This window comes from Gracilinanus agilis, chromosome 1 (assembly GCF_016433145.1).
Source record: "Gracilinanus agilis isolate LMUSP501 chromosome 1, AgileGrace, whole genome shotgun sequence".
NCBI classification, from domain to species: Eukaryota; Metazoa; Chordata; class Mammalia; order Didelphimorphia; family Didelphidae; genus Gracilinanus; species Gracilinanus agilis.
This window is the reverse complement of record NC_058130.1, coordinates 268207369-268219277: the sequence shown is the minus strand read 5'-3', so window position 1 is coordinate 268219277 and position 11909 is coordinate 268207369.

Sequence of the window (11909 nt, the reverse complement as noted above, 5' to 3'; positions counted from 1 at the left end):
AGCCAGGAAGAATTGAGTTCAAATCTAGCCAGTTACTTAGCAGCTGTTACTTAACAAATCACTTAACCTTTGCCTGTCTCAGTTTCCTTATTTGGAAAATGAGGATAATAATAGCACCTTCCTCTCAGGGTTGTTGTGAGGATAAAGTGAAATATATGTAAAGCATATGTGAACCTTAAACCACATAAATGCTAGCTAATAATAAAAGATCAACAGATTGTAATGCAAAGTGAATTAAGCAGAGCCAAGAAAACAATATACACAATGACTGTAACAATGTAAATAAGCATTATGAGACAATAAAAAAATGAATATTGTAAAAACACATGAGATAACATCTCCTCCCCCACCCTACTCCTTTGTAGAGATCTGTGTGTGTTGAGGCAAGGGGAAGGTTCAAGAGTATAGAGCATTTCAGTCATGTATTATCAGGTTTTTTTCAATATATTGATTTATTTTTATTTTTTAAAAAATATTTTATTTTTAAAATATTTTCCCAAATTATGTGACAACGATTTTCAACATACATTTTCCAAACTTAAAAGATCTAGATTGTCTCCTTTCCTCCTTATCTTCCCCTCTCTTGGAGATGGCAAGCAATTTGATCTGGTTTATACATGTATTATCATGCAAAATATACTTCCATATTGGTCATTGTTGTAAGAGAATACTTATAAAAACCAAAAATAAAGTGAAAAATAGTATGCTTTAATCTGCATTCTATCTCTGGAGGTGAATAAGCATTCTTTGTCATAAGTCTTTCTTTTTTTTTTTTTTAAATCTTTACCTTCCGTCTTGGAGTCAATACTGTGTATTGGCTCCAAGGCAGAAGAGTGGTAAGGGTAGGCAAATGGGGGTCAAGTGACTTGCCCAGGGTCACAAGGCTAGGAAGTATCTGAGGTCAGATTTGAACTCAGGAGCTCCAGTCTCTAGGCCTGGCTCTCAATCCACTGAGCCACCCAGCTGCTCCCCATTGTTTCCATTCTTGTCATCACTGAGAGAACTACTAGGAATATATTTTGTACATAGGGATGATTTTCCTCTTCCTTTTATCTTTTTGGGAGTATCTTATACTCTATTTTTCTTTTTCTAAAAATCTTGGGGAAAATTGCTAGGCAGGACAAGCATTATACTGGTTTGAGAGCATGTCACCAACTTCTTGTTTCTTTTAACTTTACCTAAAAGTATAAGAAAATTAATTTTATTTGTCTGAAAAATTAATTTTTCATGTCCATTATACCAATGTAACACACCTGATGAATTTTCTTTTTTAAAAAATCTATATAGATTTGGATATCCTAAAATCCTAACTTTCTATTTCACTAGATTTTCTAAGGATTGTTATTCAACATTATCACCATAGAGTACCACCTTCTGTTCTGTATCTGTAACTTTTATCACTTCATGCATGCATGCATGCATGTGCTGTATTCCTGGACATATGTGTGTATATGTAGATGTAGATGATGTACACATAGAATACTTAGCTCCATTATTTTTTAAAAACAGGATTTATTTTAACAGGGTCATTTTATGTATATGTATATTATCTCTATATATGTATATACATATAATATATGATTTATTTTTTAAAAGCAAATTTGAGCAAATGTAAATAAAATGACAAAATGTCCATACTACTTAAGATATTCTGCTACTCAGCATGTACCCCAAGGAGGTCACTGCAAAAAAAGTTTCCATATACATCAAAATATTTCTAGTATTAACTGAGAAGAGTAGATGAACAGCAACTAAATCATCACTAAGCAAACTGTGATACTTAAATGAATGAAATATTTTGCTGCAAGAATCCACAAACAGTGAATACAGAGAAGTACAACATACTCCATAACTTTAACTAATTTAAAGTGAATTAAGCAGAGCTGAGAAAACAATATATACAATGATTATAGCAATATAAATATAAAGAACTACAAAAAATCCAAATTAAATATTGTAAAAGCACAAAAAACAAGCCTGCCACCAAAGAAGAGATATCAGAAGATATCTATCCTTGCTCCTTTTGCAGAGATGGGATCCATAGGTGTGCCCTAATGGACACAGAAATGACAACTCTCCATCTTCTCCGAGGAGTCTTACTTCCCTTTGCGATGGATACAGAATTCTAATTATAGTACCACCTTAGGGTTAAGGGCCTTTCTCAAGGAGGAAAGACTTAAGATTCCTCATGAGTTATGCCATCTATCTATTTTTCTTTTGAACTCCAAGAAAGTCAAGTCAAGGAGCATGTGAAGGCCTTCTATGTGCCAGGCACTGCCTTAAGCACTGAGGATACAAAGGAAGATAAAAACAGCCCCTTGCTGTTGAGATCTCTCTCAATTGTAGGAGACAATATAAAAACAATTTTGTGGAAACAAAATATACTCAGACTCAATCTCAGAGAGAAGATGTTAGCATTAAGAAGGACTGGATGGGGGCAGCTGGGTGGCTCAGTGGCTCAGTGGATAGATAGTCAGGCCTGGAGACAGGAGGTCTGGGTTCAAATCTGATCTCAGACACTTTCTAGCTGTGTGACCCTGAGCAAGTCTCTTAACCCCCATTGCCTACCCTTATCGCTCTTCTGACTTAGAACAGTATTGATTCTAAGATAAATAAATATAAATTTAAAAAATATATTATGTAAAGATGGAAGGTAAGGATTTTAAATAAACAAATAAAAAATTTAAAAATATTATGCAATGGGGGTTAAGTGATTTGCTCAGGATCACATAGCTAGGAAGTGTGTGAGGTCAGATTTGAACCTAGGACCTCCCATCTCTAGGCCTGGTGCTTGAGCCACTGAGCCACCTAGCTGCCCCCAGATTTATTTATTTTTAAGAATTTTTTCAAGGTTACATGATTCATGTTCTCTCCCTCCCCACTCCTAGAGCTGACAAGCAATTCTACTGAGTTATACATGTATTATCACTTGATACCTATTTCCATATTATTCATTTTTGCAATAGAGCAACCTTTTAAAACCAAAACCCCAAATAATGTACCCATATAAATGAGTGATAAATCATATGTTTTTCTTCTGCATTCTATTAGGATAATTATAAATATCTGATAAATAAATAACAAAACCTGTGGGTGAATAACTCCTAGGTGGGTCTTGGGTAAGGTGAGGACTGGGTAAATGGAGTAGAGAGGGACACCACCACCAGGAGAATCAGCTGGTTTTAACACAGTGAGTTCTTGATGTCAATTAGGTGCCAGGTTTGTCTGGGAAAGGAGGAGAAACAAGGAAGGTCTGTATAAAAGGGTTTAATAACAAATTGGGATGGGGAGTGAAGGGAAGAAGGAAAACTAACACTCAGGTCTAGTGAAAACTACCAGGGAATAGAGGGATGCATACAGACTACACTAAAACTAAATCTATGAGCAGACGTCTGGCTTGACAGGCGTAAGGGTATCTCACGAAAATGTCCTTGGCTGGTCTCAGGATGTCACGGTTGGTCACAGGAAATCAGGATACAATGTAAGATAAAATCCACAGATGAAGTGAAGGAGATGAGATAATCTGTGGGTGTCCACCGCACCAGATAAATCCACTTCTCAATCTACAGCTTCACTGGTCTTGATTGAAGATGTAATACCAAAATCCAAGGAAACAACTCCAGAGTATTTAGATCCCCAAAAGACACAGGCTCAGCCTGACAGCTTCTTCAGACCCAACTGTCAGCCTTCAGTCACTGTGTGAGTCCCAGTGACAAGATTTTTGCCAGCCAGTCTGCTCTACTATCTATCTTTGCTATCTAACTCAGACATATTTCTCTACAACAGTTCCAACAGTTCCTACTCCCACAGTTCTTTCTCTCAATGTGGATAGCATTCTTCTTCATAACTCCCTCAGGGCTGCTATTAGTAGCAAAGTCTATTACATTAGATCATCCCATAATGTTTCAGTTACCAATACATTGTATTGATTCTTTTTTTTTAAACCCATAACTTCTGTGTATTGGCTTCTAGATGGAAGAGTGGTAAGGGTAGGCAATGGGGGCCAAGTGGCTTGCCCAGGGTCACACAGCTGGGAAGTGTCTGAGGCCGGATTTGAACCTAGGACCTCCTGTCTCTAGGCCTGACTCTCAATCCACTGAGCTACCCAGCTGCCCCCCAATTGTATTGATTCTAAGATAAAGTAAGGGTTGTTTTTGTTTTTTTAAGAAGGACTAATGATTAGCTCTTAAGCTAGGCCACACTGTATTATCTACCATTGTTGCTATCAAAAAAGGCAATGCTTTTCTCATTAAATGAGAAAAATGTAAATGCTAAAACATTAAAAGAATGACCTGAGCTGTCAGGTCTGATTTGTCCAGAATAACCTGGATATAAAGCTAGAACATAAGGAGACTGACCTTGAACTCTTGCCACATGATGACTAGTAGAAGGAACTAGAGATATTCAATCAGAATAAGACAAAACCAAGCAGGCGATATGATCACTGTCTTCAAATATCTGAACTTGTGTCATGTTGAAAAGGGTTGTAACTTGTTCTTCTTGGACCCTTGGGAAAGAATCCTGGGTGGAAGTTTCAAAGAAGCAAATTTAGGTTTGCTATAAAAAAACTTCTTTATTAGTTAGAGCTATCCCAAAGTGGGATAGGCTGCCCTGAGAGGGAGTAGGTTCCCCTAGGAGGCAAAGAGTTCTTCCTTATTTACAGTCTTCAAGAAAATGTTGGATGACCACTTGCTAAGTATATTGTAGAATGGATTGATGTTTGGGTATGAGTTGGATTAGATGGAGGCAGGGCTCCCTTCCAATACTGAGATTCTGTGATTATGCTTCTATCAGGTTGTCTCTTATTTTGTCTTTGATCTTAGTCATGCTGTTTAAAAATTTGCTGATTAATATTTTTAGTTTTAAAAAATTATATTCTATATTCTGATTCCCCACCCCCACTCTCCACTTTTTCCTTCTGGAGTTATTTTAGCATCATTCTGTTTTTCTAGCCTAAATTTGTTCTTGAGATTTTTTAGCTGCTTTGAGTTTTAAAATAAATTCTTCATGTGATGTTTCTTGCTAGATTTAGTTCTTTCTTTTTTGGTACAGGGCTGTAATTTCATCAGTGTAGGGAACTCCCAGTTAGGAAACTCTCTCTACCAATACAAATCAGAAACTATTCTGCAATTTATAGTTTTAGAAATTGCCTGGAATTATGTAAATGTCAGTTATTCATTTGACCATGTTCTTGTATTGTTTCTTTTTCCTTTTTGAATGTATTTTTTTCTGGTACCTTTTCCTTTGCCTTATTTCCTTACCCTTTTCAATATATCATTAATTTTTTTTATTTTTATGGACCTTTCCTTTTTCTCATATCACTACATTTATCACAAGTATTTCTACACCACTCAGAGAATCATCTCATATGACAAATAGTATTTTTTAAAGAGGAAAAAAACATCAGCCCAATTCATTGATACATTGAAAAAGTCTGAAAATGTGCAATGTTTAACACCTATGGACCTTCCACTTTCACAAAGGGGTAGTTTAGGAGTCTTCTCAACTATATATACTCAATAATCTTTTTTTTTTTTAGCCCTTACCTTGTGTCCTAAAATCAATACTAAGGACTGTTTCATGGAAGAAGAGCAGGAAGGGCTAGGCAACTGGGTTTGTGACTTGCCCAGGGTCACACACCTAAAAACTGTGTAAAGTTACCTTTGAACCCAGGACCTCCTGTCTCCATGCCTAGCTCTCTCAGCCATCTAGCTGCCTCTTAATCCATAATCTTTAAAAAATACATTGGAACTTTGGTTTGCTTATTATCTTTTTGGCAAATTTAAATTTTATTCTGTGAATGCCAGGTAACTTTGTTTCTCTTCTATTGTTATTTCTTGAGCAGAGTCCCTTACAACCTATTACTCTGCCATATTCCTGAAGGTCTCCACGTTATTATATCTTTTGAGTTGCATCCTATTTCTCTGATAGAAAACAAGGCAATGATTATTCTCATTTTATAGAAGAGCAAATTGAAGCCTAGTATGTTTAAATAACCATATGGCAAAGCAGGGCTGGAATTCCTTTTATTTATTTATTTTCCAGGAATTCAACTGATTAATTAATTAATTAAGAATATTTTTCCATGGTTACATGATTTGCATTCTTTCCCTCCTTTCTTTCCTCCCCCTCCTGTGGCCAATGAGCAATTTAACTGGGTTTTACAAGTATCATTGATAAAGACTATTTTCATATTATTAATATTTGCAATAGTGATTGATTAGAGTCTACATCCCCAATCATATCCCCATCCAACCATGTGATCAAGGAAATGTTTTTCTTCTGTGTTTCTACCCCCACAGTTCTTTCTCTGGAATTCCTTTTAATAACAACAAATACTTATTAAGGACCTACTAAGTAGAAGGCAGGCAGCTAGGTGACACAGTGCACCAGGCTTCAGAAATCACTAGCTTTGGGACCCTTAGCAAGTCTTGCCTCAGTTTCCTCATTTGTGAAATATGCTGGAGAAAGAAATGGCAAATCACTCTAGTATCTTTGTCAAGAAAGCCCCAAATGGGGCCATGAAAAGTCTGAAAGGACTGAAATGACAAAGTACAAGGTGTTGGGGTTGCAAAAGCAGTCACTGATCTTCAAGGGATTTATCTTCTGTCAGGGAGACACAGCATATACACAAGAAAATACAAAGTAGAGAAATAATAGGACCTATGATTTCATTGGTACAGACATCTCAACGATAAGGAAATCTCCTCTACTTACATAGGTGATCACTTTCTCTTATAGTTTTAGAGTTGCCTAGAGAAGGTAGAGGCTAATTGGCTTGCTGAAGGTTATCATTTGTCTAGTATGTGTCAGAGGCAGGGAGCAAATCTAGGTCTTCCTGGCTTTGAGGCCAGCTCCCTCTTTACTACATTTGTTTAACCCTTACCTTCTGTCTTAAAATTGATATTAAGTATTGGTTCTAAGGCAGAAGACAGTAAGGGCTAGGCAATTGAGGTTAATGATTTGCCCAGAGTCACACAGCTAAGAAGTGTGAGGCTAAATTTGAACTCAGAGCCTCCTGACACGAGGTCTGGCACCTAGCTGCCCCTCCTATCCACCAGACTTTGCTGGGTCTCAATTAGAGAGTAACACAAAACAATTTTAAGAGAGACAGAGTCCAAAAAAACTGGACAGGAACTGGGGTGGGAGTGGGGAATAGAAACAGGAAAGGCCTTTTATAGGAAGTAACACCTGAATTATACTTTGAAGGAATCTAGGCATTTGAAAAGATGTAGGTGAAGGGAGTTCTATTGAGATTGGTGGGAACATTTGTACAAACTGCAAACACAGGAAATGGAATGTAGAATATGAGGAATGTAGAACAGGCCAGTTTGACTAGGGCAGAAAGTAAATGAAGGAAAAATAACATGAAATGAGACTAAAAACAAGAGTGGAAGGCAGATAGAGGAGGGCATTAAAGAACAAGATGAGGATATAGAGTTGTTAGTGAGCCATTGAAGACTGAGTTTATGTGCAAAGGGTGATGTCAGTTCTTGTTTTTTTAGTTGTTTTGTCGGTTAGTCACGTCCAACTCTTTGTAACCCATTTGAGCTTTTCTTGGCAAAGATACTGGAATGGTTTGCCATTTCCTTCTCCAGCTCATTTTACAGATGAGAAAACTGAGGTGACAGGGTTAAGTGACTTGTTCTAGGGTCACACAGCTAATAAATGTCTAAGGCAAAATGACCTCAGGTCCTTCTGACTCCAGGGCTGGCACTGTGTCACCTAGCTGCCCCTGATCTGTGTTTTAGGAATATTAGTTTGATAGCTCAAGGAGGAATGGTTTGGAAAGAGACCAAGCAGTAGGCAAGTGCAATCATCCAGCTTAGGGCTTAAGCTAGGGTAGAGGCTGTGTGAGCAGAGAGAAGGGATCAAATGCAAGAAATGGTGTGGAGGCAGAATCCACAAGAATTTGCTACTGACTGAAAATGAGAGTTGAGAGACAGGGAAGAGTCAAGCATGAATCTAGATTAATGCCCAGTTTAGTTTTCTAATGTATCAAGCTTCTTAAAACTAAGGGATCCAAGTCTCTTCTGCCAGCAGATCTGATTGGTGGAACATATTTTCTTTTTCTCTGTTAATGATCAATGTCCTCACACAGCTTATTTTTCTCTGAGAATATTTTGCTTGGCATTACCATACTGTGAAATGACTTCCTGAGGCCACACCTTGAGTCTGTGGTTTATCTTCCAAAATCAGGCTTACCAGATTTTAAAAAGTTTTGAGTCAAACCAAAGTGGCTAAACCAGGAGTAGAAATATTCATTGGGTTTCTTCTAAAAATACATTTTCAGGGACAGCTGGGTAACTCAGTGGATTGAGAGTTAGGTCTAGAGATGGGAGGTCCTAGGTTCAAATCTGGCCTCAGACACTTCCCAGCTGTGTGACCCTGGGTAAGTCACTTGACCCCCATTGCCCACCCTTACCATTCTTTCACCTAGGAGCCAATACACAGAAGTTAGGGGTTTAAAAAAATACATTTTCATTACCATCTTTTGTTTTTACATCAAGTAAAATTTCCCTTGTATCCTTTTCCCATAGGGCAGCTACTTGGCTCAGTGGATAGAATAGGGTCAGGAAGAGTCAGACTTGCTTCAAAAACAATAATAATAAATCCCTTCCCAGAAGTCTCCTTTAAATTACTTTTCTTAAAAAAGAAAAACAGGGAGATGAAAAAAATCAATAAAACATATATGACAATATATGTAATGTTCCATATCTTTGAACCCTTGACCTCTGCAAAGGCATGGGGAGGTGTGTGTGAATGTTTTTTTATCATATCTCCTTTGGGACCAAGTTTGTTCTTTGTAATTTTGCAACATTGTTTTTTAAAATGAATTTTTATTGATATATCTTGTTTTTATGTTGCTTACATTTCTTCCAGTATCCTTTCTTCCCCCTCCCAGAGAGCCATCCCAAATAACAAAGAATTTTCTTTTCTAGGAAAAAGAAGAAAAGGAAAAAAAAGAAAAAACCACCAACACTAATACATCAGAAAGTCTGAAAACATATGTCATGTTCCATACCCACAAAGTCCCACCTCTGCAAAGGAATTCAGTAAAGTGTCATATGTCTTTATAATTGTGTAACGTTTACTTTCAATTGTTTTGTGGTTGTGGTTCTTTTCATTTACATTGCTCTGGTCATTGTGAATATTGTTTTCAAGGCTCTTCTTTAGTTCACTTTGTATTCATCCATGTAAATCTTTCCATGTTTTTCTGAATTCATAATATTTGTTGTTTCTTACAGCACAGTAATATTCTGTTGGGATGGAAGGAATAAGCATTTAAATAGTGCTTACTATACCACTACTTGGTTTGTACCCCAAAGAGATAATAATGAAAAATATTTGGACAAAAATATTCATAGACATGCTCTGTGGTGGAAAAAAATTGGAAAATGAGGCGGTGTCCCTTGATTGGGGAATGGCTAAACAAATTGTGATATATGATGGTGATGGAATACTATTGTGCTGTAAGGAATGATGATCTGGAGGATTTCTATATGAACTGGAAGAACCTCAATGAACTGATGCAGAGTGAAATGAACAGAACCAAAAGAACATTGTACACTGAAAGTGAAACAATTGTGGAACTACCCAATGTAATGGACTTTACTACTAGTAGCAATACAATAATATAGGACATTCCCGAAGGACTTATGAGAAAGAATGCTATCCATTTTGAGAGAAAAGAACTATGGGAGTAGAAATGCAAAAAAAACACAAAACACCATATGACCTATCACTTATCACTTGTATATATGGGTATATGATTTGGGGTTTTGGTTTTACAAGATTGCTCTACAGCAAAAATGAGTAATATGGAAATAGGTATCAAGAGATAACATCTGTACAACCCAGTGGGATTGCTGGTCAGCTCTTAGATGGGGGAGGGAAGAGGGAAAGGAAAGAAAACGAATCATGTAAACATGGAAAAATATTTTTAAATTAATTAAAAATTTAAAAATAGTGCTTACTATGTGCCAGGTACTGTACTAAACATTTTTTTAAAAAGATTTTTAAATTTTTAAAATTTTCTTTCCATGGTTACATGATTCTTGTTGTCTCCCTCCTCTCTTCCTCCTCCCCAGCCCCTCCCCCCCCCCCCCGCCCCAGATTTGACAAGCAATTCCACTGGGTTATTCCTATATTATCACTCAAATCCTATTTCCCTATTATTCATTTTTGTAATAGAATAATCTTTTAAAACCAAAACCCTAAACATTATACCCATATAATCAAGTGATAAGTCATATGTTTTCTTTTCTACTCTTCTAGTTCTTTCTCTAGAGATAGATAGCATTCTTTCTCATGAGTCACTCATAGTTGTCCTGGATCATTGCATTGCTTTTAGTAGCCAAATCAATTACATTTGATAGTCCCACAGTGTTTCGATTTCTGTGTATAATGTTCTCCTGGTTCTATTTATTTCACTCCTCATTAGTTCTTGTAGGTCTTTCCATTTATAAGAAATTAAGCAGTTCATCAGTCCTTATATGTGCTAAACATTTTTTAGGATTACAAATGCTATGTGGAAATTTGTTATTACATGTAATTTTAATAAATATTTTAAAGATACAAAAAATAAGCAAAAATTAGAAATATGATTTCATTTGATTCATATAACCCAGAAAGGTCTATGCTATTATTCTTCCCACTTTACAGTTAAGGGAACTGAGTCAGAGAGCAGTTAAGTGACTTGCCCAGAGTCACACAACTAGGAAGCCTCTGAGGCTAGATTTGAACTCAGGTGCTCCTGACTCCAGGCCTAAGAACACTATTATGCCACCAGCAGTAATAAACTTTAATTAGCCAGTCCCCAATCCATGGGCATTCACTTTGTTTCCAGCTCTTTGCTACCACAAAAAGTACTATTATATATTTGGGTGTATATAGAGCCTTTCTTTTTGTCTAGGACTTCCTTAAGTTTTATACCTAGCTGTAGAATTTCTGGGTAAAGGATTTTGGCTTTTTATCAAATCAACATATGAGTGGGAAATATATACTGCTGACAAAAAATAGCAATGCTTTGGAGAGGTGGCAGTCAAGTTGCATGAAACCAAGTGTTTTTTCTCTGCATCCCATTAGAATACTTCCTAATTTTCATGCAGACTTTCCTGGCTTGAAATTTTTATTCTAGGTCCTGGATATTCTATTCTGGACCTTGGTATTCAAGAGAAACTTTGATTCCCGCCATTTGCCAAGTCTTTGGTTTTTGCTCTCATTTGTATCCAGATTTGGAATGTACTCCTCTTTCTTCTAGGCCTCCTAAAAGCCTTTTGCTAGGAATAGGACAATTCAACTCATTGAACATGAAGGGCATTGTGCTAGGTCCTAGGGTTACAAAGAGAAAAAGAGGACATAGCCTCTGCCCTGGAAGAGTTTGCATTCTACTTTAGGGACACAATACCTACACAAATAAGTAAATGCAAAGTAATATCAAGGAGAGAATGTTAACTGCTAGTAGTGGGGCAAATCAAGAGAGGCCTCATGTAGTGTGAAGGGCTTGGTTTAAGCCTCGAAAAAAACACCTAGGAATTCCAAGTAGTGGAGCTGATTTATGAATTTATGACTAAATTCCGTATACAAGGCAGGAGATGAAATCTTGTGTATGGAGAATAGCTAGTGGGCAAATTTAACTCAGAGTTTATGAAGTAGAATAATATGAAATAAAACTACAAAGGTTTTTCATGTCAAAGACAGATGGGAACTAGATTACTAAGGGCTGTGATGCCAGGGTAAAGATTTTGAATTTTATCCTAAAGGCAATTTTTGTTTTTGTTGCTCAGTTGAATCTGTCTTTGTGACCCCATTTGGGTTTTTTTTTAAACATTTATTAATATTCATTTTTGACCTGTTTGTATGCTTCATACCCCTACTTTCCCCTTCACCCCCCCCGCCCCCCCCCC